Below are 27,137 nucleotides of genomic sequence, written 5' to 3'. Positions count from 1 at the left end.
TGGTGATGGATTTCTGTAGATAAGTGAAATAACTTAGTGCTTCATTATAGCTAGAAGGAAAAAGGGGAAACATTAATAATGAGAAATTTTGCATTAGCAGTTTTAGTGCATTGATTCCTCAAAATGTCACTGTCAAAATTGAAGCAAAAAAGAACTGCAAATTTGTTTATAAACTGCATGTATACGCAAATATTAAAGTAGCTAAAGGAGTCAGCATTTAGGTATAGATTATACGAATATTTCAGTTTAAGTATCTTAAACCATCAGTGTAGCAAATATAATTTGAGAAATTCAAACAGCACCAATGTAGGTGCATGGAGAATGGCATCTTTTTTATGTGCAATCATGAGGAAGCTAGATAAATATAATACTATTAGGACCCAAAAGAGATGTATGAGAGTGTACTTCATCGCAATTGCACATGAAAATGATAACGTTCCCCATGTATTTTGATTTCTCCAATTCTATCTGTTTAACTTAGTATTAATTATATATCTTGTCACTGGGTTTCATGTTTGTATTTTTTACATTTTTTAATGGATTCACAGTTATCTCTACACTGATGATTTCAAGAGACAAAAGAATATATAGTTAATAAAGTTGATTAAACTGAGAACTGGTCTTGCAGAAAAAAATATGTGATTAAAGAGATACAATGTGAGGAAAGGTGCAAAGTAGGAAGGTGACAAATACAGTAAGACTGACAAAGGATAAGAAGTACTGGTAAGTTGTTTGCTACATAGCCACTATGAGACCCCCCCCCCCAAGCAACTTCGTGCCTCTTATTAATAAAATGATAGCATCATCATCATCTTGCTAAGAGGAGCCACATCCACATCACTGTCAACTGGTAAGAAAACCATAAATGCCATGCACACTGAAGTATTTCTATTTAGGTTACATTTTACAAACAATATTTACTGAGATCAGTAAATATGAATGTGTTTAACAATAATATTCACAATAGCAAGAAAATAAAGAAACTAAGAATAAATATAAGATAAGATACAAAAATAATCTCAAATTCAGTTTTCAGATAATAACTAAATATCATCTAAATATTCTTCAACTGCAAGAATAAATTATTAGCACTTGTTTCAATAAATTGCTTCATTGCTCAGAACGTATTCTAATTTTAAATCTCACCTTCTAAATACCAAGTGAACTTTTGACCCCTAAATAGTTAATAACATTAAGTAGAGACAGACAAATCCAAAGTACACAGTCGCCAAGGCACCAGAAAATTCCACCTAGTGCAGTGTGTCTTCAAATTCTCTTCTGAAAGTTTTATTTTTCAAAATTTGGATTTCTATTATGAAGCATCAATCTCTTAAATAAAGCAACAAGTACATATGTAAGTTTTTTCTGTTTGTGATTTATTTTTATAAAATAAAATCAGAATAATGAAGATACCAATGTCAATTTTTACACTATCACCAGCAGAGTTATGCATTTTGTAGCAATATGGCAGTAGCAATTCATGATCATCAGAGGATGGTAGAGTGCCAGAATGCTTGGTTTTCAATTTCTGGAAAGGAAAACTCTCAATAAATCTTGTCACAGTTACATTCCTATGCCTTGTTGGTCTGACATGTTTAGCAAAACATATTAATTTGAAGTGGGATCCCTCATAAAAATTAAACAGCAAAAACGGACTGTCATGAGTAAAAAATGGTATATACTTACTGATTTCTTTGTAAATAATTAATCTGTGAACATGAAACAAACTGATATCAATAGTATTGATTGTACTTAGTAATGCTTGTTCTAGTTTGAAGCTACAACTCTAGTTCTCTCAATCTTCAAAACAAAGTTAAACTTTCTGAACTGAAAACCTATTTCAAAATATAACTATTAATACAAGTTATGCATTTCCTAGTTTAAACTGTAGATTTTGCATTGAATTATTCATTATCTGTGATATTTTATAGTGCAAAAATGGTGTATGTGATTTGAGAATTTGATGACTAATGCTACGAATCATCTAAAATGGAAGTGGTTCAAAGAAATTATTTGTCTTTCAAGTTTTGTTAACAGTTTACTGTTAATATTTTGAGAAATTTCATAAATATATACCCATCCACACTACATATTAATTGGTTTATCAGGGTCTCAAATTTTCTGGACTCATACCTTATATTTCAATATGAAAATGAGGATGCAGAGTTAATGAAATTGACTTACACTTATCTTTGACACACATCATCCCAAAACAATTTTCTATTCATTCATTCATTTCTGTAATTAGCTTTAAGAGTTAATTTTACTAAGAAAACATAATCACATTTTATCTAATGAAATAATATGAAAATGGTTAAACCCTTTCACAAAAAGCAACATGGATACAGCCATCAATGTTTGTCACAGTTTAACTGAAAGTATATTATTAAGAAACTTCATGGCACCAGCAGAAAGGACTCAATAAGCACATCTGCTCCTCACCATATTTAGGAATGGCTCTTTGTTCCTTTTAGTTTTTTCTTAGTTTAGTCTTTTTTTTTTTTTTCAGGGGAAAATGTTCAAACAGCAATTAAAAAAAATAAAAATTACACAGCAAATATCATAATTAAAATTAATATCACAATACAGCCACAACCTATATTGTTTTAATCCGAAAATAAATGTGGAAATTATGTATCAAATTATGATATTAATGGTAATGATTTTCCCAAGCAATTTCAATAATTTCTAATAGATATTTCTTTAAAAACCTTCCTCTGGGGAAAAAAAAAAAAAAAAAAATCAATCATAAATTAATGAGTCCCATTTATAATGTCAGATTTCTCCTTAATTCAAAACAACTTTGGCAAAGATTTATTTGCAATTAGAAATAACTGCATTATTTACCCATTACAAAAAGATTGCTATACAATTAGTATTGGACAAATAATTAGGCTACTGAATTTCTTCTAACAGCAGACTATTTTTCTTGAGACTCATGTTAGAAAATAGATGAATAAAAACAGCTGTAAGGTAGTGATGAAATAGTGATGTACAAATGGGAGTGTTGGTGGATAGGGAGTTGAAGTTTAGAGAGCACATTGCAAAAGTGGCTAAATCAGCTCATCAAATCACTTGGTTACTGAAGAATACTTTAACGAGCAGAGACAAGCAAGTTATTGTTCCTCTGTATCGAGCCTTGATAAGACCCCATCTTGACTACTGTGCCCAGATCTGGGTGCCAGGGTTTCTTCTTGATGGGGAGGAGGTGGAGAGGATCCAGAGGCAAGTGACCAAGATGATAGCAGGTCTATGAAATGAACCGTATGAGAACAGGTTGAAGATTTGTAGGTTGCAGGAAATTAGTTGATAGGTGGAAAAGGGGTGATATGATTGAGACATTCAAATTACTGAAGGGTTTCTATAAGATTAATTCAGAGGATATTTTTCAGAACAGGACTGGTGGTGGGAGGACTAGGGGCCATCCATGGAAACTGGGCAAGGGTGGGTGTTAGAACTAGGTTTTTTACTTGGAGGGTGGTGAATGAGTGGAATAAGCTGCCAGAGTCTGTTGTGTGTGTGCCATGACTGTGAATGAGTTCAAGGCAAAGTATGATAGATACTGTGAGGATGTTGAATAGTTGTTCTTGACATGATGTTTAGGGCCTCCCTCGATGAGTCTAAGGACTCTTTGGAGTTGCCCGTAATAATAATAACAAAATACTTTACCACAACATTGTATATATCTATAATATTCAAAATGAACATAAGTGCCAATAATGATGCTGTTTATAAAATTATATCACAGACTAGCCTGAAATGTTTTAAAAATAAGAGCATAATCAACAAAAAAATTAACATTTAAACATATTATATCTATGAAAAAAAAAAATTGGAAACTTTAAAGTTGTTTTCAACTACTGCCAGTTGATCATGTACAATTTTCAAACAGCAAAAAAGACAAAATTCAATATTCCTATATTATAACAATAAATATCTGGAACAACCATGAGATGTATACACTATTCAATGATACATAGAAGACATACAGTAATTTAGAAAATTTCACTATTACAGTAAGCAGCTTTCTATATTCAGAGCTGCATATTAGAGAATTGAGCAACTTTGCACTTTTAACTTTGCTAATAATTTTATTGAACACTATTACTGAAATAGATCCACTGGTTTTGATATTCATTATAACATAATGAAACACTTAAGATTTTTTACATTAAATTTATCACTAACCTTTATTTTGTTTACATATGTAAGATTTTTTTCTCATTAAACTTTGAATTATACAGCATACAGTTATCCTTTAAGGATCAATGGCCTTCTTGGCCAAGAAGAATATTTAAGCAAGCTATTTGCATTGGTTTTAATTTGATCAAGCTGAGTCATCATAGGATCCATGAAAGTCTGCAGCCATTCTTCTATTGTGTACTTATCATAGATCTCTGGCATGATATTTTGCATGAATGTATATAGGAGAGTAGCATTAGTCATGACAGCATCCAGATCACGTGTACCTAATTCAACATGGGCTGGACTAGAAAATACCATTTGTATATTATAATCGCTCAACCATCCAACAATATGATTGTTTTTCAATAATTTCTTTAATTGAAGATGTAGCCGAGCCAATCTCTGAGCACCTTTAAAGACCTTGCTGCCTGGGTAATTACATACTACTTCCTCAGTACTATAGTTTACAGAGAGGGTAAGATGTTCATCACACTGAAGAATTTCTCTTGTCTTCTGAAGAATTCCAGAATCCATTCTTCCTTCTTCCAAGAAAAGAAGATTTAATGCCAACGAAGGAATTGCAGCAGGGAAAAGTTCACAGAGAACAGCAAAATGATCATAGCGCTGCCAGCCTGTTATTGCAATTCCTTTAAAAGGAATTTTCTTATAATATTTATTTAATACCTCCATCCATGAAATATGGTTTTCTAAATGATATGAAATATCAGGAAGAAATTGTTTTGGACCTGTGGCTCCTTTGAAGGCACTAGCTATCCAAATTCCACCAAAAAATTTGGCATACTTTTCCCAAGCATCAGGAGTAATCTTCATTTCTACTATCGGTCCATACTGCCATGCCATAATATCAACATATTTCCATATTTCAGATTTACCAAGAATTTCATCTGGTACCATACGGAACATATCGTCCCACATTATTGGTTGAATTCTGTATTTATCTTTTATATACCTTGCTACACTTTTGACATGATCTATAAAAAGATCCTCTTTATCCATGAACATCTTGTGCATTTTTTTTTTACAGCGATCACACTCACCAATATAGTACACTTCATCAGATCCAATGTGCAAATATTTAATATCTGGGTGAAGACCAATAACTTGATTTATCATCTGCTTTATAAGCATTTGGGAAGCATTATTTGTTGGGCAGATTACTTGTGGATATGCTGGCACCTCTCTTAAATCTTGATATTTTAACTGTTTCAATACAAATTCCATATGACCAAAAGTTTGAATTAATGGAATGATTTCAAGGTGATGCTTTTTAGCTAACTGAAGAATAGTAGCAAGATCACTTTTTGTATAAGCATTATGAGCAGTTAAAGATTCTAGAGGTCCATAGTAAGGAAACATATCTTCATATTCAATAAGTAACCCAGTTGCACCAAGAACCTGCAGCAATGGAAACAACTTGTGATAATAGCTGACAAGCAATGGTGCTCCTTTTAAATCCAAGTGAACAAATCGTTCACGAATGTGAAAATTTTCCTCCTCATTATTGTCTTTTGGTAAACCTTTTGATACCATTTGGTTTAAGGACATTCCAGAGGTATCAAAATTTTGAATATCATCTATTTGAGAGAAATCCCTCATAGAAGCATCAGTTCCTAGTGAACTCGGCCCACCTCTGCCTTTATGCCATAAATTCTGTCTTATTTTAGCATGTACCTCTGCTTCTCGCAGTCTTTGTCTTTCCAAATGCTGCTGTGATTGAGTTACTGGCATAAGATCATTAATGTTTTCCAGAGGTTTAATTCTAGGAATAAAAATTCTCTTTCCTCCTTTAGTATCACTAGTAAAGCCAAATTTATTTACTATTTCTGGTTCTTCCTCTCCTGTTAATGTTTTATAAAGAACTAAAAATATCAATCCTGAACTTGCAATTAGTAACAAATAAACACGAAATTTAGCAAGCATAATGACTGTTGTGCAGTGATGAAACTATATGCCACTTTGTTCATAACTAGATGCCATCTGAATTAAAATATCTGTTGTATCTGGAAAGAAAGGAAGGTGGCTATTAGTATATGTTGTCATGTAAAGAATGCCCACCAGTAATGAGTCCAGATCTACTTAGGAGGATTCTAAATCTTAAGAAAGGAGAGTAAATCCAGCTAGAGAAACAAAGGCAGTGTCTCTTTTAATATTCTCTCTCTCTCTCCCCCTTATATATATATATATATATATATATATATATGCAAGATTTCCTCTGGTAGATCCTAAATTCAATACCAGGGGCAAATATATATGCAAGCAAGATTTTCTCTGTACTACTAGAGACAAACAATAATTTAGCACTAAACTTTGAAGCAAATACCAGACATTCTACATTTTTTCTGTTTGTATTACAAAATCATTATCTTTTTCAGGTACAAGCAATTCAACCTGAATTAATATCAAGCAAAGCACCAAAGATCAGACTGCCAGAAATTAGAAACCATGTTCCAAAAACTAGAAAACATATTAAAAAACTTGAAACTAAAGACATTTTAGGTTTCACAAAATGAATCTACTCTTTAAAAAAAAAGCACCTTTGATCATCTTATTGTCTTATATTAGTGCTACCCCATTAGGACAATGAAGCAGCCTTAATATAAGAAACTAAGTGGCTAACTGATAAACCTCAAATGATGCTAATTAGTCCTATATATCAAGTAACAAGCAAGAAAATTATTAAAAATAACCATTAAAAGCTACATTTGCAACACACTCTGTATGCTGATATTCATTAACAATAATCTAAATCAAAATGGATATGACAAGACATATTTTAGTAGAGATTCTAAATATATTCAACATAATTCCTGATACGAACCCTCAAGGACGTACATGAATACTATGATCAGTGGCGGCCTGTACATAAGCACTGCGACACCCTCAAGGAAAAAATTAAATTTTGTTTGTGTTTATAAATAATAACAATGCTTACAACATGTTAAAGGTTACAGCTTATGTTTTGCCATTGATTGAATAGTTAATAATTGGAATTGTTCGATTAACGCTTTAGATTATGAAACAAATGCACTGCGATCTAATGGCGATATTCGTTTGCTCTTGTCATTGCACGCTATGTCATTCCCAACTGTAACTGCTCAAACGGCAGTGTATTTTTATTAAGCTTATGCGCCTTATTTCTGTGAGATATGAAACATTTATTATTGGTGCATGTGCCTGGTGAACTATTTTTTGTATATCTTATTTTATTTTGTTAAAATAACATATAATTATTTATTTATTATAGATACAAGGCTGAATTATGACAAGTGTCACTGTTGAAAATATGAAAAAAATAATATTTTTTCAATTATCGTTACACGAAACAAATGCACTGCAATCTAACGCCAATATTCTTTTGCTGTCGTTGCACGTTACGTCATTAGATACACTGCCGCTTGGGCGGTGTATCTTATGCCTGTGCTCATTATTTCTGTGAGATATTATTATTATTATTATGTAACACCTCCAGGGAGTCCAAAGACTCATTGAGGGAGGGCACCTACTTTACTACTCTCCATTTCCAGCATTCAATCCACCAAAGAAAGCACTGTGTACATGTACAATGTATATATAAACATGCACACAAGGCAAGACAAAAAAGAAACAGGACTACTGAGAACATTAAGAGTTTGATTGTGATCAACTTTTCCATTCTCTTTTTTTTAATGCATTGAAACAAAATTGAGAAGACTTCTTTTGATCTGTCAAAATGGGTTCCCCCTCATAAAAATTTTTTGATTCAAAAAATTTTGGTTTGGCAAACAGAAAAAAATGCCATAAGAGACTAAATCTCATGAATATGGTAGGTGCATCACTATTGTGATTTGCTTATGAGCCAAAAATTGATTCACTAATAACATTATGACTTTTTTTTTTTTAATGCTCTGAAACAATTTTATAGTTCTACCAGTGGACTGTTTTTTTTTTTTTTTGTTGGAAAATATTCATGGCATCAATGTTACTTTGAATCTGAACATTTGGACCTTGTTCATTTGGATGTAGCCATTGTCAAGTGGTGGCTCTGTCCTTTAGCTTTGCAGTCATATTGGATTAGAAATAAATTAGTTCATCAGCCAACAACAACACATAGCAAATTTCTGAGGAATATTATGCACATTAACATCATTAGCAGAACCATATGAACTATACTATTCAAGATTATGTAAAAAGTGCTAATCTGAAGTAGTCACTAAAACAGAATACCTGATGCAAAATAAATGTTTGAAAGAAAAATGGCAGGAAAAAGATCCAGATGAAGAGCAAGTTATTGGTGGCTGGATTCTGCTTTAGATGAGTGACATATAAATAGTTAAGATACTACTTTGGATGAAAGGTGTTGGTTAGAAAGTAATCATGAAAACTTCATTCTGTTACTGTCATAATAGTTTAATTTACAAAGGTTGGTCAATTGGTAGAGCCTCTGCTACTAATGGTTCATGAAAAAAGTTAAGCAAGTTTGAGCACAGTTAGCAGTTGGAAGGTGATCAATCGTTCGATGCTGTTGGCAAATTCCTTTGATCTTTGGACTCCCTGGAGGTGTCACATAATAATAATAATAATACAAGGAGTAAACATAAGAAAATGGTTTTTATCAAGTTCTTTATGAGTTGCAGAGTTTGAGTGATCTCTTAAGAGATATATTGGAAAGCCCATGCCATCCAGAGTGAGTCTAAACATGATTTTGTTACACAGCATGATTGAAGGATCAGTGAACATTCTGGATTTTAATCTTTCTTAGATCTTTGGACCATTTCAGAAAATTATTTGCCTTTTGGTCTTTTGATGTGTGCACCATTGAGATCCATTTTAGAATAAGTAGAGCAGTTGCTGACATTTTGTAATTTTGTTCTCATTATCTGTGTTAAGGATCACTGTGAAGTTTCATATATCTGCCTGTCATGTTTTTTTTTTTTTTTTTTTTTTTTTTTTTTAAATAACTGATTGAGCACATATCTATTGGTGAGGAAAGGGAATTCACTTGTAAAAGAACTAGCAATGCTTGTAACCAAAACATTGTACATGTACACAGTCCTTTCTTTGGTGGATTAAATGCTGGAAATGGAGAGCAGTAGAGTAGTGGCTCTTTCTGCTGTTTTCATGATATCTATCTTAAATATTAGTTTCTGTTGTATCACTAGTCATTATATTTTTAGTTAGTAATTTCTGTTCTTGGGGATTTTTTCCCCTCTTTTTTGGATTGGGCTATTGAATTTGAGTGTTTGTTAACATAGATGATATAGTATGTCTTTATCTATTATTTTTATTATTAAAGAGGAACCTCTGCCAGAGTCAAAAGATTCATTACAGGAGTTTCACACTAATTATTTTATACAATAATTGTCATATCTCATGTTAAACTCCTTTGATTACAAAGCACTCATTGCTTCTTCCAACCCATTTCACTCATTCATCACTCTTCAAGCAGAACAAAAATAGTCCCCATGTCCTTGTAACAAGGGGTGACCCCTGTTTATCTCTCCTGCCCTGTTGTGTATCAGAACATTTTTTTTCAGTATGTTCAATAAAATTCCTTGGCAACATATTTCTATCTTATCCTTGTTCTATCATCAGCTAAACTTTTTAACCTAAGCTTCTAGCTTAGACCAGTCACCATTTTGGTTATTTGCCTCTGAATCTTTTCTGGCACACTTCCACATTTCCAATAAAATCTGTGCACAGTAGGTCAGATGTGGCCATATCAAAGCTTCATAGAGAGGAATAACTCCTTACCTCTATTTGTGTTTATATCACCGGCCTGGTTGGCCGAGTGGTTAGAGTATCAGCTCTCCAGTCAAAAGGCTGCGGGTTCAAATCCCGCCATGGGCATGGATGTTGTGATTGTCTGTGAAAATACTAGTGGTAGTGGTTGGTGGTAGATGGCGTTGCAGTTCGTTGTAGTTGGTGGATTGAGTGCTGGAAATGGAGGGCAGTAGAGTAAGTGCCCTCCCTCGATGAGTTTTTGGACTCCCCGGAGGTGTTACATAATAATATGAAATGTTTATTATTGGCGCATGTTCGTGGTGAACTATTTTTTGGTAAATCTTATTTTATTTTGTTAAAATAACGTATAATTATTTATTTATTACAGGGCTGAATTATGACAAGTGTCACTGTTGAAAATATGAAAAGAATTATTTTTTCAATTATCGTTACATGAAACAAATGCATTGCGATCTAATGCCGATATTCGTTTGCACTTGTCATTGCTATTGATACGAAAATTTTATTATTGGTATTTGTTCGTGGTGAGGATGAAATATTTTTAATAAAGCAATTTTTAATATGTAAATTTATTTATTAATAAATTCGTTACTGATTAGGAAAAAAATTTTTTTTTTTTTTTTTTGTATATGCAGCACTCCCACTTAAAATTTTCACCGGCTGCCACTGACTATGATAGTAATAACAATCTTTCATGTAGTAGTAATGTCTCGCCAATTTCCCTCCAAATTAGTCTTATTTGTCAGGACTCCAATATTCCCCGATCTTATATTTCTGTCTTCTAAGATATCTCTAACTGCATCAATCCATCTAGATATTGGTTTTCCTTTGGGACTTTACCTATCATCAAACACCTTCTAACCCAATTTTCAGATACATCTTTTATTGTGCACAAATAGCTGAAATGTTTTACTTCTGTAAGTTTTCCATTCAGGATGCAGCTGATGTTTTCAATGTTCTTCCTGCCTATTTTGTTTTTTTCTTTTGCTTAATTTCATATGAACTGCAACATTTTTTTTTAGGTGGTAGATGAATTTTATTGCATGGTGTGAGACCACCGCCCCACTTATTGGAAGCCTGAAGTGGCGCTTGAAAAAGTTCCATGTTTGGTCAGTAGAGCAAGGTTTCTGGATTATGTAAAAAATAAATTAAAAATCCTTAACCTTCCCATGGTACAAAATGTACTATAAGTTTGCAAATAACTTGGGTAGGAGCAACATAAAAACAGCAGTTATTTATGTTGAAGTTTATGAAATAAAGGCTGCATGGAACTGGAATGAAAATAATCGTTAAATAAAATAATTATTTATATGCTCACGTTTAGACAGCTTTGGTTGGCATAAAAGGCCCACACTCAGCAAAAACTAAGAACGAAGTCACCTCAAGATCAAGTACAGGCACATGTATGAAAAGTGACAGGGTGAGGAACCAACATTTGTGTAGGATTATACTATCACCAGGATCCCTTTTCAGTGCACATAATGAACTGCTTTTCCTCTTCCTCTTATTCTATCTACCTCTGTTTTTCAGAACAGCCATCTCATACTTATCACTGATATGCTTAATGTTCTTTGACTGCTCATGTATATCCCAGACATGAGAAGTCGCATATTAAAAAAATAAAAATAAAAACCAAGAGCGTCATGTGAAACATCTTTCCTTATCTAGTAAACTTGTATCCAATTTTAGCATATGTGCTTTAGACATATAATATCCATTAGCATAATTTTGCTGATACATATGATGAAATTAAATCTTCAAAGCCCTGTTTTTCAGAATATCAATAACACCAAGTTTTTGTGTTGGGTGGTGGTGGTGGTAGGAGTTTGTGTGTATGTATTGGCCAGTGTGTCAGTTTCTGGTAAACAGTGAAGGAAAGACTGCCAGAAGAAAGACGTGTGACAAGTGCATCTAGAAACAGAAGTGTGTTCTGCTTTTCAATCTCAATTGTGAACTGTATGTGTTTGTGTTGTTTGTTTAGGTGGCTAAGGAAAGTGTCTGTGTCTGGTGGCCATGGGGCCATATCGCAAAAACATCTAGAGCATGTTGCTCTAGATGTTCCATATAAAAGTTAGCAATGGGGGGGAGGGGAGATAATGGCGAGCCCATGGCTGTGCCTTCTTTTCATAGGTAGAAAGTGTTTTACCATTCAAAATAACCAGAACATAATACATGCGCAAAGAGCAGCGTGATATCTGGAGGGAATTTGTCGTGTAAAAGAAGGATTGTGTCACTGATTGGTTGGGACATTCGTAAAGAGGTCAGAGACGTCAAAACCGACTAATAAATCATCTTTTTCTAATGTAATGTCTTTGATTATGTTTATGAAGTGTTGTGTTTCTGATATAGGAGGGGGAATGACCTACCAACTCCTTGAGTGTTGATGCTAATTTCTTGGCTAGGTGATAATTCGGGCTGTCTATACCTTCGACTATCGACTATAGTGATGTTTTGTTTGTGTATCTTTGATAGATACACAAAGTAGATATCTTTGGTAGACCATAAATTTGTCGGAGAACGAGTGTAGTGCAGAAGTAATTTTTTGACTGTATCTTGAGGCCACGGAGTAACTGATTTAGTAGCTTCTCATTTTTTCTTTTTTTTATTCTTGTTAACTACGACCCCTACCAATAGAAACCAACACATACTGGCCAATATATACACATAAAACTCCTACCACCACCAGCCAACACAAAAACTAGGTGTCATTAATACTCTAAAAAACAGGATTTTGAAGATTTGGTCCAATGAACAAGCGCTTAAAGAAGAATTTAAAGTTATCAGCAATACTTTCATAAAAAAATGGTTACAGCCAAAACACTATTAACAAAATTCTCTACAAAACCTCAAAAAAAAAAAAAAAAGATAAACCAGACTACAATAAAACTATAACCATTCCTTACATTAAAGGGACATCAGATAAAATAAACAGAATACTATAGAAATACAATCTCAAAGCCACCTTTAAACCTCCTGCAAAATTAAAAAGCTTACTCAACTCATCCAAAGACCCACTCCCTCTGCTGGCCCACCCTGGAGTACACTGTATTTATTGCACCTGTAATCTACCATATATAGAGGAAACAGGATGCACAATTCCTATCAGACAAAAAGAACATAAACAACACATTAAATATAATAACTATGGTGAAGCTGGCCTTTGATCATGCCCTGACACTTTACATAGAACTGACTGGAAAAGCACCAGTTGTTTAAATCACACCAAAACATGGTATGAACATAAATTTAAGGAAGCCTGTGAGATTCTTATCAACCACCCTAATCTGAACAATAGCGATGGTCTAAAAATTCCAAACATATGGAAGGCACATATTCTACCCTTTCTCCCTAAGAGTTAACTATAAACAGGACTGTAGATAATCCAGAATCTTAAATCTAATATAACAATTGTCATGTTAAATTAGGACATGATTGTTACTGTAAGAAAACTATCTATATGAAAGAATGTTTCTCTTATGTTATCTTAAATAGAATTTAGCTTTGAGGTAGTTTCTAATTAATTAATTTTATGTTTTTTTTTATTATATATATACATATAAAATTTTTTTAAATATATTATATATATACATATAATTTTTTTTAATATATTACATTTTCACTAGAGGTCATGCCAGTAGAATAACTGTTGATCAAATCATTTTCTCTTTAGCATACTGTGTGAAATGTAACTCAGCTTGTCCTTGTATATTTGTATATACTCCAGATGATGACCTTCATACGAATGTCGAAACATTGGGAAATTAAAATAGTTATTTATAACACGGTTGTAAAGTCCATAATTTCTAAAATGAATGCTGATCACTGTGCGACACTAAAAGAAAGGATTCTTTTGGCACCAGCTTCCAGCATATTATTCACCAACAGCATTTTTTCAGGAGGGAAAGAAACCAGATGTAGGCTTCTCCCCCCAAAAAAGGTGAAAAAATTATTTTCCTATCTCATAATTTATCATGAATTTTCATTCTGATTAATAATCCATAATTATTCTCTATATTTCACTATTTAAAATAAAAGTTCTATTAATAATTGATTTTATTTGAGGAAATAAGTGAAATAAATATTCTGATTTTTATGGTGCAATTTTTTTTATAATAAATATTCCCTATAAAATGTAATGACAGTTTGATTATACTGAAATGGAGAATGTTATGGATCCAACTATATTTTATAGCCAAGTGTAGAAAGAAACTTTAAAGTTTGAAAATTTACCTGAGAGCTCACAAGAACATAGCCTTTGGCAGCAGAGTTGCCTAGGTTTGGAGTATTTAAATGATATGAACTCTGTGCAGGGGCCTATATATTCGCCTTTTATTAGGACACTGATTAGGTTTTACTTGCAACATGATAAATATTATGAACTGTTGGATCTCATCATAGACACCATAAAACTTTTAAAAAAAGCAACAACACTGCATCAAATATTCCATATGTCAAAAAGTTAAATTCATCCTAAGTGAACTCTTGGTAGGTGAATAATCAAATATTAAAGCATGAAGCAAAGAAACTTTAATTTGGAATACTAAGAAACTATAATAGAGAATATTATGGGAACATTTGTACCATCCAAATTTTAAAAAGTTATATGTTTTGAAACATTATTACAGAACTTATGAGAAAGTTATGTGTTTCTGTGCTCTGGTAAGTTTTTTTTTTTTTTGCTATAAAATTTGGATGGATCCATAATATCCTCCTTTTTAGTATCTTGCTAATGTCAAATTGAAGCCTCTTGGCTATACTTTTAATATCTGACGATATTATTATATTTATGGTAAGCAAAATATTTTATTTCACTTTTTATCAAAGAAGGGCCTAAAAGTCTTCATTTCTGTATTGCAAAATAATAATAATAAACAGAAATAGAAGATACTAACGATTCCTGCTTATGTCATAACTGAATATACATATAAAATTAAGAAGTTTAGAATAGAGACCAAACCTTGAGCAGAGTTGCCTTAGTCTGCACTACTTAAAACCTTTCAGTGATTATACATATTCAGTTTGAAATATAGATTGATCCAATTATTTTACAATGCTGAAATGAAGACTTTTAAAGCTCTTCTCTGGTAATTACTCTTACATGCTAATGACAGTTCACTTATGAAAAATATAATTTTCTGACACAGGACTGTTTTGGTGTTGAATGAGAGCTTCTATCCTGTTAAGGTTTCCTCCTGATCTCTGATGAAAATCAACAGTTTAAAATACCTGTAAAGACAAAAAAAACTTTAAACCTTATAAAAGATCCATGAAAGGTGAATATACAGGTGCCTGTGCAGTGCTTGTGTCTTTTATTAGTCCAAACTAAGGCCAACACCAATGCCACAGGCTTATTATAAGCTATCTGGTCTTTTTTCAAAATTTACCAAGTTTCTATATATTATTATTATTATTATTCATGACACCTCCAAGGAGTCTGAGGAGTCATCGCAGAAGGACACCTACTGTACAACTCTTTGTCTCCACCACTACACCGAACCTCTACTACCAATCATCTATGTCAACGCCATCTACTGCCCACTACCACTACAACTAGTATTTTTTTTGTCTGTAAATTGCGCACGTTCTGAAGGGCTGATTTGTATGTATGCAGGATGAAAAACCAAAGTTTCCAGGAGAAAAAACCCTGCTACCTCCATATGAGATTGGCTAACTCACCTTCAATTGAAAAAGTCCATATAAAGATTCCTCCCTTCAAGACGAGAATCAAACTTAAGCATTTTCTAATTGAAGGGTGCAACATACCATTGTTCTTCCAATTGTGCTATGGAGATGCTTATCAAATATATATACACTTAGTTATGAAATAAGGATGGCTCCCCCCCCCATTTTTCATGTGTTTACATAGGTGAAGTATAATCACATATTTTTCGATCTTTCTTCATTCTGTAATTAGGCAAAAGCATGCTGAATAAAATTTTATAACAAATTGAGTGTATGTATTTTTTTTTTTTTTAAACATTTGTTTATAAAATTTAATTCAGTATGCTTTGGCTGAATAGTTGGTGCATCCCTAATAAGAAGTATCAGATATCTGGGAGGTGGTGCTAAGTTTGGAGAGTGATTTAATTGTGTGTACAAGGATTAGTGGGATATGTAAAACTATCATATAATATGTAAACAGAGATAAGATGGGATAAATGGATAAGGAATCTCCTGGGAGGACAGGAAGGTGAAAAGAGAGGGAGGTGCTGAGAGATGAGAGCAGGGCAGGGAAAAAAACAGCAGTAGAGATGATGGCTTTAAGACTTTTAGTGTGAGAATGGATAAACAGAATATCTAATAGGGTGTTGTTTATAGAAATTGTAGCAATTTAAAATGTTACAAGAACTGAGTGGAAAAGTAAAATGAGGTAATTTTAACTATGAGAATAAGAACTGGCAAGAGAAAACAGTGTATGGAAGCAAAGAGTGATATTAAATCGGAGGATAATTTAAATCCATCCATATTTTATAACAAAATACAAAAAGATACTGAAGTTTTGAAATTTACCACAGAGCATAAGAGAATATAATCTTTGGCATCGGAGATGACTTGGTTGCATTACTTAAAAGACAAAAGCTCTGGACAGCAGACTTATGTTCACCTTTTAGTAGTGCTTAAATTATGTCTTACTTGTGTCAAATTGAAGCTTTTTTGGCTCTATACTTTAGTAAAACAAAGAATATGAATTTCTAAAGTTGTGTGTATTTACTTGGTAGAGGGAAGCACAGTACATGTGATAACTTTGTAATATATGATGGAAGCATTATTAGGTTTCAAAGTGTTTGATTGGTTATAGTCTTAAATGATGTTCACTGTTGGTGTGAGTGATCCATGAAGCATTTGAGATGCAACTAAGCAGGTGAAGATTTCATTCAAGAAGGGAAATGTGTGGTATTATAAGGCAGGGTGATTATGGGTGAGTTTTAATTATGGTTGTAGAAGCTAAGGCTATGACTCCAGTGTATGTCTGTTAATTGCATGTGTTCTAGTCATTTTCCTGTTTTGCAAGATGAAAAATCTGAGTTCATAGGAGGAAAAATCCCTATCACCTCTATATAAGACCAGCTAACCAATCTTCAGATGAAAAGCGCATCATGATGCTTATGGAAAGCTTTGTGGTCGACACGCAATTCATACAACAGGATAATGAGCTGTAAGGAAAAGTTTAGGACATCTTCACAGCTTATACAGACAATACTACTACTGTAATGTATAAGACAAATGGTATTAATGTCATCAACTGAATGGGAAGAAGTTAATGGACTATGAAAGAGGTGTTATCACAAGATAACATATTAGAGCTATTATGTTCATGACAAAACATAAGCAATATTATCAACCAATGGAAATGGCTGATAATATTGCTTACAGTCTGTACCGTCGACAGGGTGTAGCATAGAGGCAGCCTACCTCACGGCGCCGCTTAATAAGGGCACTCGTTCAGCCATATCGCAGTAGGCGCCGTATTACGGCAACAAGATATTTTAGAAATATACGGCATTTAGTTTGGTTATGTGCTTATTATATTTTAATCATCTTCGTAGAGCAAACCTTTAATTAATATTATTATGTAATCATTTTGCATTAATGTTTCTCTTGTAATAAAAACAAATTAGCAACTGGAGATTTTCTTATATTTTTTCTTATAATCCATCAGTGGCAATATTTAATTGTTTGCCTCAGGGCACGATCTAATCTGGTGATGGCTCTGCTTACAGTTGATGGGTGCCACCTCAAATATGCACAGAGAGCCTAGGAAACTAACAACAAGAGACTGACAGGGTGACCAGAAAGGTGATGCAGAAATATTAGCAGTCTAATGTTGAAAGGATCAACCAGAAGGTCAGAGTCTATATGGATTCAAGTTAGTAGCATGATATCATGTAAAGGCAGCTGCACCAGTGTAAAGAACATGTTATAAGGAGCAGTGAATTATGCCCCACTGTTTTCCTTATTGCATGAGCTATAATGGTTTGGCAGATTTTTCTCCTGATATAGATAGATATTTTTTTGGGTGCAGTATTTGAAAGGATGAATGACGACATATTTTCAATACTTCTACAGAGATCGATGTCTTTTTCAACGCAACAATGCACTATTTATGCAACACAGCTTGAGGAAAAATTATTGGAAAACTCTGACTCCCTGCAATGAAACAATGAATGGTACATGAACTGGGGAGTGGGGGGGGGGGAGCAGGTCCAAAACCGATATTATAGCAGACTACTGAAGGAGTCCTAAAACAGCGAAAAATATTATTAGATTGGGGAATGAGTAGCCAACTAATTTTGGTTACTTTGAAATACAATGCTATCTCAATACCACTGTCAACATCATGCATATAAAACTATAAATAATAAATTACACGATAACCACAGTAATTAACTTCAATGAAATAAAGGTACAAATATTAAAGATATGCACATAAAACTGTAGTGGAATAATAAATTTAGATAGCAGATCATAAATTTTGAAAATTATGGTTGATCTGAATTGCCACACTACACCTTCCCCAACCCATTCTAATAAAAATCTCTACATGGCAAGTTACATTGGTTGAGTGGATAGCATCCCTCCATTGTAGCAAACAGATTATGGATTTAATGCCACTATGACATGAGTGTTTTTTGTGAACAAAAATTATCTGTAATAGATAATTTTTGCTGAATGGCACAAAAGTGCCACCATCCTGCTTATTGGAGTATTAAAGCGTGTAGCCGAAAAGGATGTGGTCCTTGAATTATTTAATCCTTATCCTATCCGCATTACTGGATGTGCTCTAAGTTACCAATGTCAACTGCATATTATAATGAACAATTTGCAGTGCAGATAACTAACTCTCATCAAGTTCTAATATAAATCCTCAAAGGGTGCACAAGACAATTATCACAGTATCAACTACCATAATGAAAGTCGATATTTCTTCCAAATTAATCTGTTATTTGCCTCAGATGATTAAGGCATTACTGACTACATCAATCCACACACCTAGATCTTCTTCCAGATCTGTTTCCAGACAGGAAGGAACAGTTTTGCTAATTGTTCCTCATCTCCCATTCTGTTTAAGAATTGCACCAATTCAGTTTGATCTACTCACACATTCTTGAATACCAATAATGACAAGCTTCTATTCAATATCTTCATTTTTAATGCAGTTTTGCAATTAAAACAAGAACCCCAGCTCCATACTCAGCCTATAGTGAAGTATGCTATAGGTGCAAATCAACTGTAACAAACTGAAATCTGACTTCCTAAAAGCCAACAGCAGTAAATTTACCTCCTTTCCAAATGGAAGCTGTGTGCTCTGGTCCCTTGTAGGCCATTAGACATAACTTACACCTGTGTTCCCACCATTGTCATCCAGATTGCACTGCTGTTACAGCACCTAAAGATAAAACTGATTTCCTGGTATTAATCTTTTCCTTCAAATGTGCACAGATGTCCAAGGCAAAATGGCTTTACCATAGCAGAAACAGTGCACAATATGCCTCCTGTAGTTTTTGGACAAAGGCATCAGAAGAATACTAAATAACTTAGACACTAAAGTCTTCTGATCCAAATGGCATCTTTCCAATAGTACTCAATATGGTGCTTGAGAACTAATACCTATCCCATATCAGCTCTACAACCAACAGCTGGCAGTTGTGTTGAAGCAGGCATATATCCAAGCTATTCCAAAAATGGGAGATGGTTTGCCATTCAACTGATTGTCATCAGTAGCTTCAACAGTATCATGAATGCACCTTAGCACTTTTAAAATGACCCCCCCCCTGCACGAAGGTCTTTGGAAGAACAAAATATACACAGGTACAGCAACAGGTTCTTGCCAATTTTCACATGGAGTTTTGAAAAGCAGGCCCTTGACACATCCTAACTTAACCCATCTATTTCTGGCTATATCTTTACCACTCTTCATGTGTTTTCTTCTACTGTTCCATTGTCTTTCACATCTTCCTCTGTCTTACTACACCCTGCTCTGTTATTCACTACGTTTGTTATTCTTGACTTGAAATGATGATCCAAGTGGAACAAGATAACATTAATAACGTTAAACTGGATGTAGCCAGTGTACATACAAAACCACCAAAAAGCAACCTCTCAAGGAAGGAAGGAATATAAAGTTCTATTGAAAATAAAAAAACAGCAGAATAATAATTATGAAAGCAGATAAATGGAGAATGTCAACTGTAGTTTTAAAGCCCAAAGATTAAACATATACACTTGAATCTTTGCTTAGAGATCACTCTACCTACCTTCTTTTAGTCTCTATGATACCACCAATACAAAGATCAGAACACTTCAGTCTCCTTAAAAAGGTCACTTCTTGCCTATGGAGATCACCATTAATTCTAGACCCCCCCCCCAGATATATGGATTACCAAAAAATCCACAAACAAAATGTGCCATTACTAATCGTTGTAGATGATACTGATTCACCCATATACAAATCAGCCAAACATTTAGCCCAAGTGCTCTCATAACAGACAACATTCCTTCACACACACACACAAAAACTCAGTCAACTTCTAAATCCAGCATAGAAAACTTCGCACTCCAAAACACTGACATAATGGATAGTTTTAACGTCTCTCCTCTCTCTCACCAATGTATCGCTTAAAGACACCTTAAATCTTACTCCTGCTATATTTCTTCACAATATCCCATTCCTTTTTCAGTTTATTCACCACAAACTCTTGCTATTTTGTTTGACAAGGAAAATTCTACAATTAAAGGGGACATCCCCTTCCCCAGGCCAACTACTTCATGAAGACCTTCAATGAGAAAGCTTTAAATTCTGACCAACACAAGCCCACTGTTTGGCCTATGCTATACATATGTGTTTTCCATTTGGCCAGATGGAAAAATTAACAAAAGTCCTAAAGAAATATGACATTACAACCACTTAGACCATGTCAAAAAATTGGCATCCCTTATTTGCTATACCAAAGACCAGCCACATTCCTTAGATCTACCAGGTTCCTTGCAGTTGCACACTGCTCTACTATGGTCAAACAGGCAGGAGAGCCAACATCCTTGTACTAAGGCTTAAGTGCTGGAAAAAACTCATGATAAAAGTTTAATGGAGTGAAACAGTATAACAAAACAATTAAAAATAGTTGGATTACCTAAACAAAATCAATTCATTCACCATACTATCAAATTCACACTAGAACTTGAAAAGGACAAACTACCACCATTCCTGGACATCATAATAAAGAAACAAGAAAATAACAGTGTCAACTTATCTGTTTATAGAAAACCTACAAATACTGGACGCTATCTACACTTCAGCTCATCACACCACGTCTCAAAAATTTAGCATTATTCATATGCTAAAGAAAAGAGCTATACAGTTTACTACGGATCAAAATGAGCTACAAGAAGAATTGACTACAATATCTAACAACCTATCCTTAAATGGCTACCCTAGAAGACTCATCAACAAGATTCTCTTCTCTGACATACCACAAAGACAATGTGATGTCACCCAATATATCACCACTATAACTATTCCATATGTTGGTACCATTTCCAAAAAACTGGCTCTCCTCCGAAAACCACACAATATTAGAGTGACCTTCAAGCCAATTGAAACTATTCAGAAATTTCTAAGATCACCGAAAGACTTCCATCCTTTCTACAAGTATGCTGGAGTTTACAACATCCCTTGTTCCTGTGGTCTTAGTTACATTGGTCAGACGTCTTCGAAATGAGACAAAAGGAACACATCAGTTATGCAAGAAATAACAAACAAGATATATCTGGCCTTTCTTCCCACTTCTCTACAACCAACCACTTTATTGAATGGAATAAAAGTTATATGCCTTATATAGAAGAAAACAACCATTTCAGAATCTTCAAAGAAGCAGCTACAGTCGCCCGTTCCACAAAAAACCTCAACAGGAATCAAGGTTTAATCCTACCTGGTATATGGAAGACCTTAATCAGATCACTAAACACACGAAATGAACTCCAGCACCAACTACAAAATGTTTCTCAACAAGTAAATCATGTATCCGTGCCATGTGTATTATTTCACGCTCAGTACTATTTTGTTATTGAATTAGAATTGTTAGTTAACATCTAGTGTGTAATTTACTTTGCTTACCTTATTTGTACCCTGAAGATGCCGACAGCAATAGCCGGCGAAACTAGTTGATTATTAAATAGTTTATTAACACTTGACCAATACTTCTAAATAAGAGTTAGTTATTCATTAATCTCTGTGGTCAAGAATTATAACAATTTCAATTAAAAATAGTATTTAATGCTTCTATGGACACCTGTCAGTGGCAGGTGTCCATAGGATGTAAACTCGGATCTCGAAGTATTAGTGTTTCCCATATTTTGGGAAGTTTGATGCAATCATATTCATTCAAATTACGCTGATTGCTAAGAGCAGCTATGGATTCTAAAAAATCTTTCTCTTCTAAATTTACTGTGATGAAGAGTGATTGTCTTTTTCCACTTGATTCTGAGCTATATCCAAAGCATGGTCTGCAAGGCAAGATTGACCAGAGTCATAACTGCAGATGCATTTTTTATGTTCTTCCATTCAGATGGTAGCTGATCTTCTTGTCTGTCCATAGCAGGCCAACTTTGAGAAACAAGGATCTCTATATGCACCTGGAGATCACTGTCAGGAGAGGCAATTTCTCTTTAATGGAGCAGATAAGGGTAGCTAGTTTTAAGTGGGGATCGAAAGTGGTGCAAAGATTGTATTTCTTTAAGATCCTGGATATTTTTCCTGATGTGCCTTAGACATAGGGGATGGTGATAGCATTACTAAAATCTTTCTGAAAAGAAGGTAGTGGACAGGAGAAAGAATTGATTTTTTTTTTTTTTTTTTTATATTGTGGGAAATGCAGCCATTAGATAAAAAAGTGTGGTGTATTACACATGCAAAATGGATACTAGATCCAACATTATTTCAGAACCGAATGTTTGTAAAAACTATGAAAGTTTTGTAAGTTGAACTGAGAGCTTCCTGAGGCTTAATGAATTATCAGGCTAAGTACACCACAAAGCATAAACAAATTCCTATACAACCTTCTTTTCTACAACATACAGTTCCCCCTTTTTCTCCTTGCTTTAGCTCTAAAGTCCTTTCCTTTAATGTAACTTGATTAACTAGAAAGTTCCTTGCACGAACACGAATAATCCCTCTTAGTACTTAAGCTTAATAGAACAAAATTTCAACATTACCAGGGACTCCAGAAATACATCGTCTTCTTCTCATTCGTCTATGGAGTGCTTTCGTCTCGATGATCAGGTGTCTGCTTGATCTTATCTGAAGGAATCAACTGGAGGGCTTGGAAATGGCTCACTTATTTCGATGTAAGCTAATCTAGTCTGCAGCTATCGGATCAGGTGGCTCGGCATAACTTGTCGGTCTGCGCTGTCTTCCGCATGGCCGAAGTCTGTACTCGCTGAACTGCTGCTTGACCGGTGGGCAGCCTCACTACACATCTACACACTCCTGCAACGTTCCTCGAGAATCCCGGAACTTGAATCCGTAGAACGAAGAAAAAGGAAAAAGTCCCGAGCTGGTGCTGCCAAGCTCTATATATCCGAGGCGCGATGTCTCTCTTCCTATGCCATGTTCTCTTCTTTTTTGCTCTCGTCACCTAACTTATCCAGCACGCAGTGCTGCCACTTCACCCAACGTGCTTCACCGGAGACTTCCGCAAGCAATTCAACTCTGATAAATGTGTTCGTCTCAGGTCTTCAATGCTTAATCCGATTACCTAGCTTGCATTATGACTGATAGTTACACATTAACACAAGGTTCACATATTTTTAACTTCTGGTAAATTTAACAATGACCAACAACAGTAAAATGGATAGAGAAAAATACTTGAATTATAAACGGTGTCGGTAATTTACATTCAGCTTTCTGTTCTCTGATGCACAATTATTAGCTCCAGGAATGTTGTTACTCGTTAAATCTAAATGAAATAATTATGAAATAAATTCTCTTTCATTCAGAATTTAAAGAAAGGCTTATCCTTCTACAAATTTTTTATTTTCATTTTTTTTTGGATGCTCCTGAACAATCTCGGGGGGGGGGGGGGGGGAGAGCTGTCTACTTTTGTCTGGGTCTCAGGTCATATCTTGTTTGAACAAAATTTTTTGTTTCATCATTTAGGCATCCTTCCATTTTCTTATTTTCATTTAAGGCTCTTTCATCCTTATGATCTGAGCCAGCATAGGTCCTATATTTGTTATAACTAGAGAATTGTTCATATGCTTCACCTTGTCAGCACTTTACAAGTGGTTGTTTACTCTGAGAGAGTTTCCCCTCTTTCCCCCACACCCTTTCTATCGAGTCTCCTAGACAAACCAATCGGTCTGGCCTGCTCTTAGACAATTTCAGTCTGTCGGAGTGTACAGTTAGCGTTTTTTCTTGGTTTGTCATTTCTTTTATTTTGAAGTTCACCGGGGATGTTCTCGACAATTTTATATGGTCCTGCAGCACTTTTCCCTAGTTTTCCTCCCCTCCTATTGTTAGAGTGTTGTTCTAGGAGGACAAGGTTTCCTGGTTTTAGATCCTTATATCTCCATAGTTTATTTGCGAATGCTCTTGCTCATTGTGAGCTGTTGTTACTAGATTCCACCACCAATTCAAATACTATTTTATTTTCCATTATTATATTATTTAGATATTCATCAATGTCAGGGAATCATGTATTTGCCCGCAAGCTTCTACATTCGTTGGGGAACAATGGTCCAAACCCATACAGTATGACTGCAGGGGCTTCCTTGATAGCAGCATGTAGAGCAGTTCTACAAGCAAAGAGGGTGTGTGAGATAGTCATCCCTGTTCGATATCTGACTGTTAGCTAGTTTGGAGAGTGTCTGTTTCAAGGTCCTATTCAACCTCTCACACACATCCCGTTCCTCTGGGGGTGATAAGGAGTGGTGAACAGTTTTTTTATCTTTAGTAACTTGCATAGCTGAAGCATGACCTCAGCAGTAAAGTTCGAGCCCTGGTCCGAGAGGAGTGTTTGGGGGGGTTCCATATCTGGAAATAATTAGTTTGAACAGTTTGTTTGCCACAGTTCATGCTGTTTGGTCTTTCATAGCTGTGGCCTCAGGGAATCTAGAAAACATATCTATTACAACTAATATATATTTGTTTCCTTTCGAGCTAGTTGGAAGAGACCCTATGATGTCCATGGCCACAGCCTGAAACGGACGTGTGGGGATAGGGAAAGGATGGAGGGAGGCCCTTCCTCCGCAGCTTGACTTTTTCTGGCATAAATGGCAGGAGGATGCACAGGCCTCGCCATCCCCCCTCATCCCCTTCCACACGTATCTATCTCTTATTCTTTTCCACGTTCTATAGAACCCCTGACGACCCACCAAATCCATGTCATGAAACGTGTGTAGCACCCAAGGAATCATGACTACCGGAATTAATATTTTATCTTTCCATCTCCCAGTGATGTCGTTTTGACAACAGAAGACCATCACTGTCTATATGCAAGGTATGCAGAAACGAATATTCCTCTGTGAGTTTCTCACCTTTCAATACTTCCTGATACCCCCCCCCCCCATATTGGGCCTTGTCTCTGTGCCTCTAAAATGATGGGTTTTTCCCAAACTTGAAGATGGGGGTTTATTTTTGTTCTCCTCCATCTCTTCAGCTTTGTGTATTGAATTGACAATCTCCCCATCTGGACAGTCGCTCTCCTCTGATTCAGTGTCCAAGGACCTAGATAGATAGTCTGCTACTACGTTGTTTTTTACCAGGGATATAATTTATTTTGACCTCGAGCTCCTGCATCTCCAGAGCCCAACGAATAATCCTCTGGTTCTCATCCTTCATGGATGATAGGAAAGACAGAGGTTTATGATCGGATCTCAGGATTACCTTTTGTCCCAACAACATGTACTTAAACTTTCTGAGGGCATGCACAATTGCCAGTGTTTCCTTTTCTATGACCGAGTAATTTTTTTTTTTGGAGGACGAGAGTTTCCTGCTGAGGAAGGCCTAAATTCTTCCCCTTGTTCCACGACTGATGCAATGGTATCATTTGAGGCATCCGCCGATAGGTAAAATGATTTTTCCAAGTAAGTGAGGACCGGAGACCTAGTCAAGGCCAGGTTTAAGGATTGGTAGGCACACCATTGTTCTGCCCCCATATAAATTTCACCCCTTTTTTTGGTTAGTTTCACTATAGGTTCCATCAATTTTGAGCACTCGGGAATGAATTTCCTATAGAAATTTATCATTCCTAAGTATCTCCGAACTTGCCTCACAGATGTGGGGATTCTCACCTTTAGTATTGCGGTCACATTCTCTTGAGTAGGGACTATCCCAGCCTCACAATATGTCCCAAATGCTCGACCTCCTTCAGGAAGAACTGACATTTTGAGCATTTCGAAAAGATTTGTGCTTTGGTCAACCTGTCCAGAACGCCCAACAGAATCTCCTTGTGTGTTTTCAAATCTGGCGAGTAAATCAACAGGTCGTCCCGGAAGCATATGACTCCCCTCCCCAACCTGAGAGAAAACAGAGTTCATTAGACACTGAAAACTCACAGCTGAGTTTCTGGCTCCCTGAGGAAGTCGACAGAGTTGATACTTTTGCCATCGTATGGTGAAGGCAAAGTATTTTCCTTCCTAAGGGGAATCAGAAAATAGCCTGAGTTCAAGTCTAACGTTGAGAAGTATTTTGCTCCCTCTAGACTTAACAAAAATTCCTCGATGTTGCAAAGAGAAAAGTCAATGGGTTTGGTGACTTTGTTAACCTCTCGTAAATCTAATACAAATCTCAGATTTCCATTAGGCTTCTCCACCAAAATGAAAGGGCTATTCCACTGGGAATTTGATTTTTCTATGATACCAGCCCTTTCATAATTTTGTAACAGCTCTTGAAGTTTATCCAGGTACTTAAGGGGGGGGGGGGGGTCTGATACTGTTTAACATACACGGGAGAATCCGTCATGATCTGGACAGCATGTTTCACTTTGTCAGTACAAGATAATGAGCTAACATCCTCTGTGAATACAAGAGGATAGCGCTGGAACATCAAATGAACAAATTCCCCAATTTCTATCTTATCTTGCTCTGACCTCGATGAGCTGATGGCATCGAGTAATAATTTCCCTTTCCTATTTTAATATCCCTCCCCTGAGTTTGTCGACTCTATTTCTAATGCTTCACGCGCTCCCCTTTAATTCCCTGTCTTAAATTTTGGT

General features: G+C 35.1%; 1 pseudogene across 2 annotated transcripts in view; it reads right to left on the bottom strand.

Annotated features, from left to right (window-relative positions):
• Positions 1–3,901: 3,901 nt before the first annotated feature.
• The window catches only part of LOC150106295 (hexosaminidase D pseudogene), a 51,358-nt pseudogene continuing 28,122 nt past the window's right edge, over positions 3,902–27,137 (bottom strand). For both annotated transcript variants that reach the window (XR_016548297.1, XR_016548296.1), the window contains one exon: positions 3,902–6,206. The product of XR_016548297.1 is annotated as a hexosaminidase D pseudogene, transcript variant X2 (transcript). The remainder of the gene's footprint in view (positions 6,207–27,137) is intronic.

This window comes from Typopeltis vanoorti, chromosome 5, assembly GCF_054136105.1.
Source record: "Typopeltis vanoorti isolate ZY-2024b chromosome 5, IOZ_Tvanoo_1.0, whole genome shotgun sequence".
In the NCBI taxonomy this organism is placed as follows: Eukaryota; Metazoa; Arthropoda; class Arachnida; order Uropygi; family Thelyphonidae; genus Typopeltis; species Typopeltis vanoorti.
This window is presented reverse-complemented; position numbering and strand designations above follow the sequence as displayed.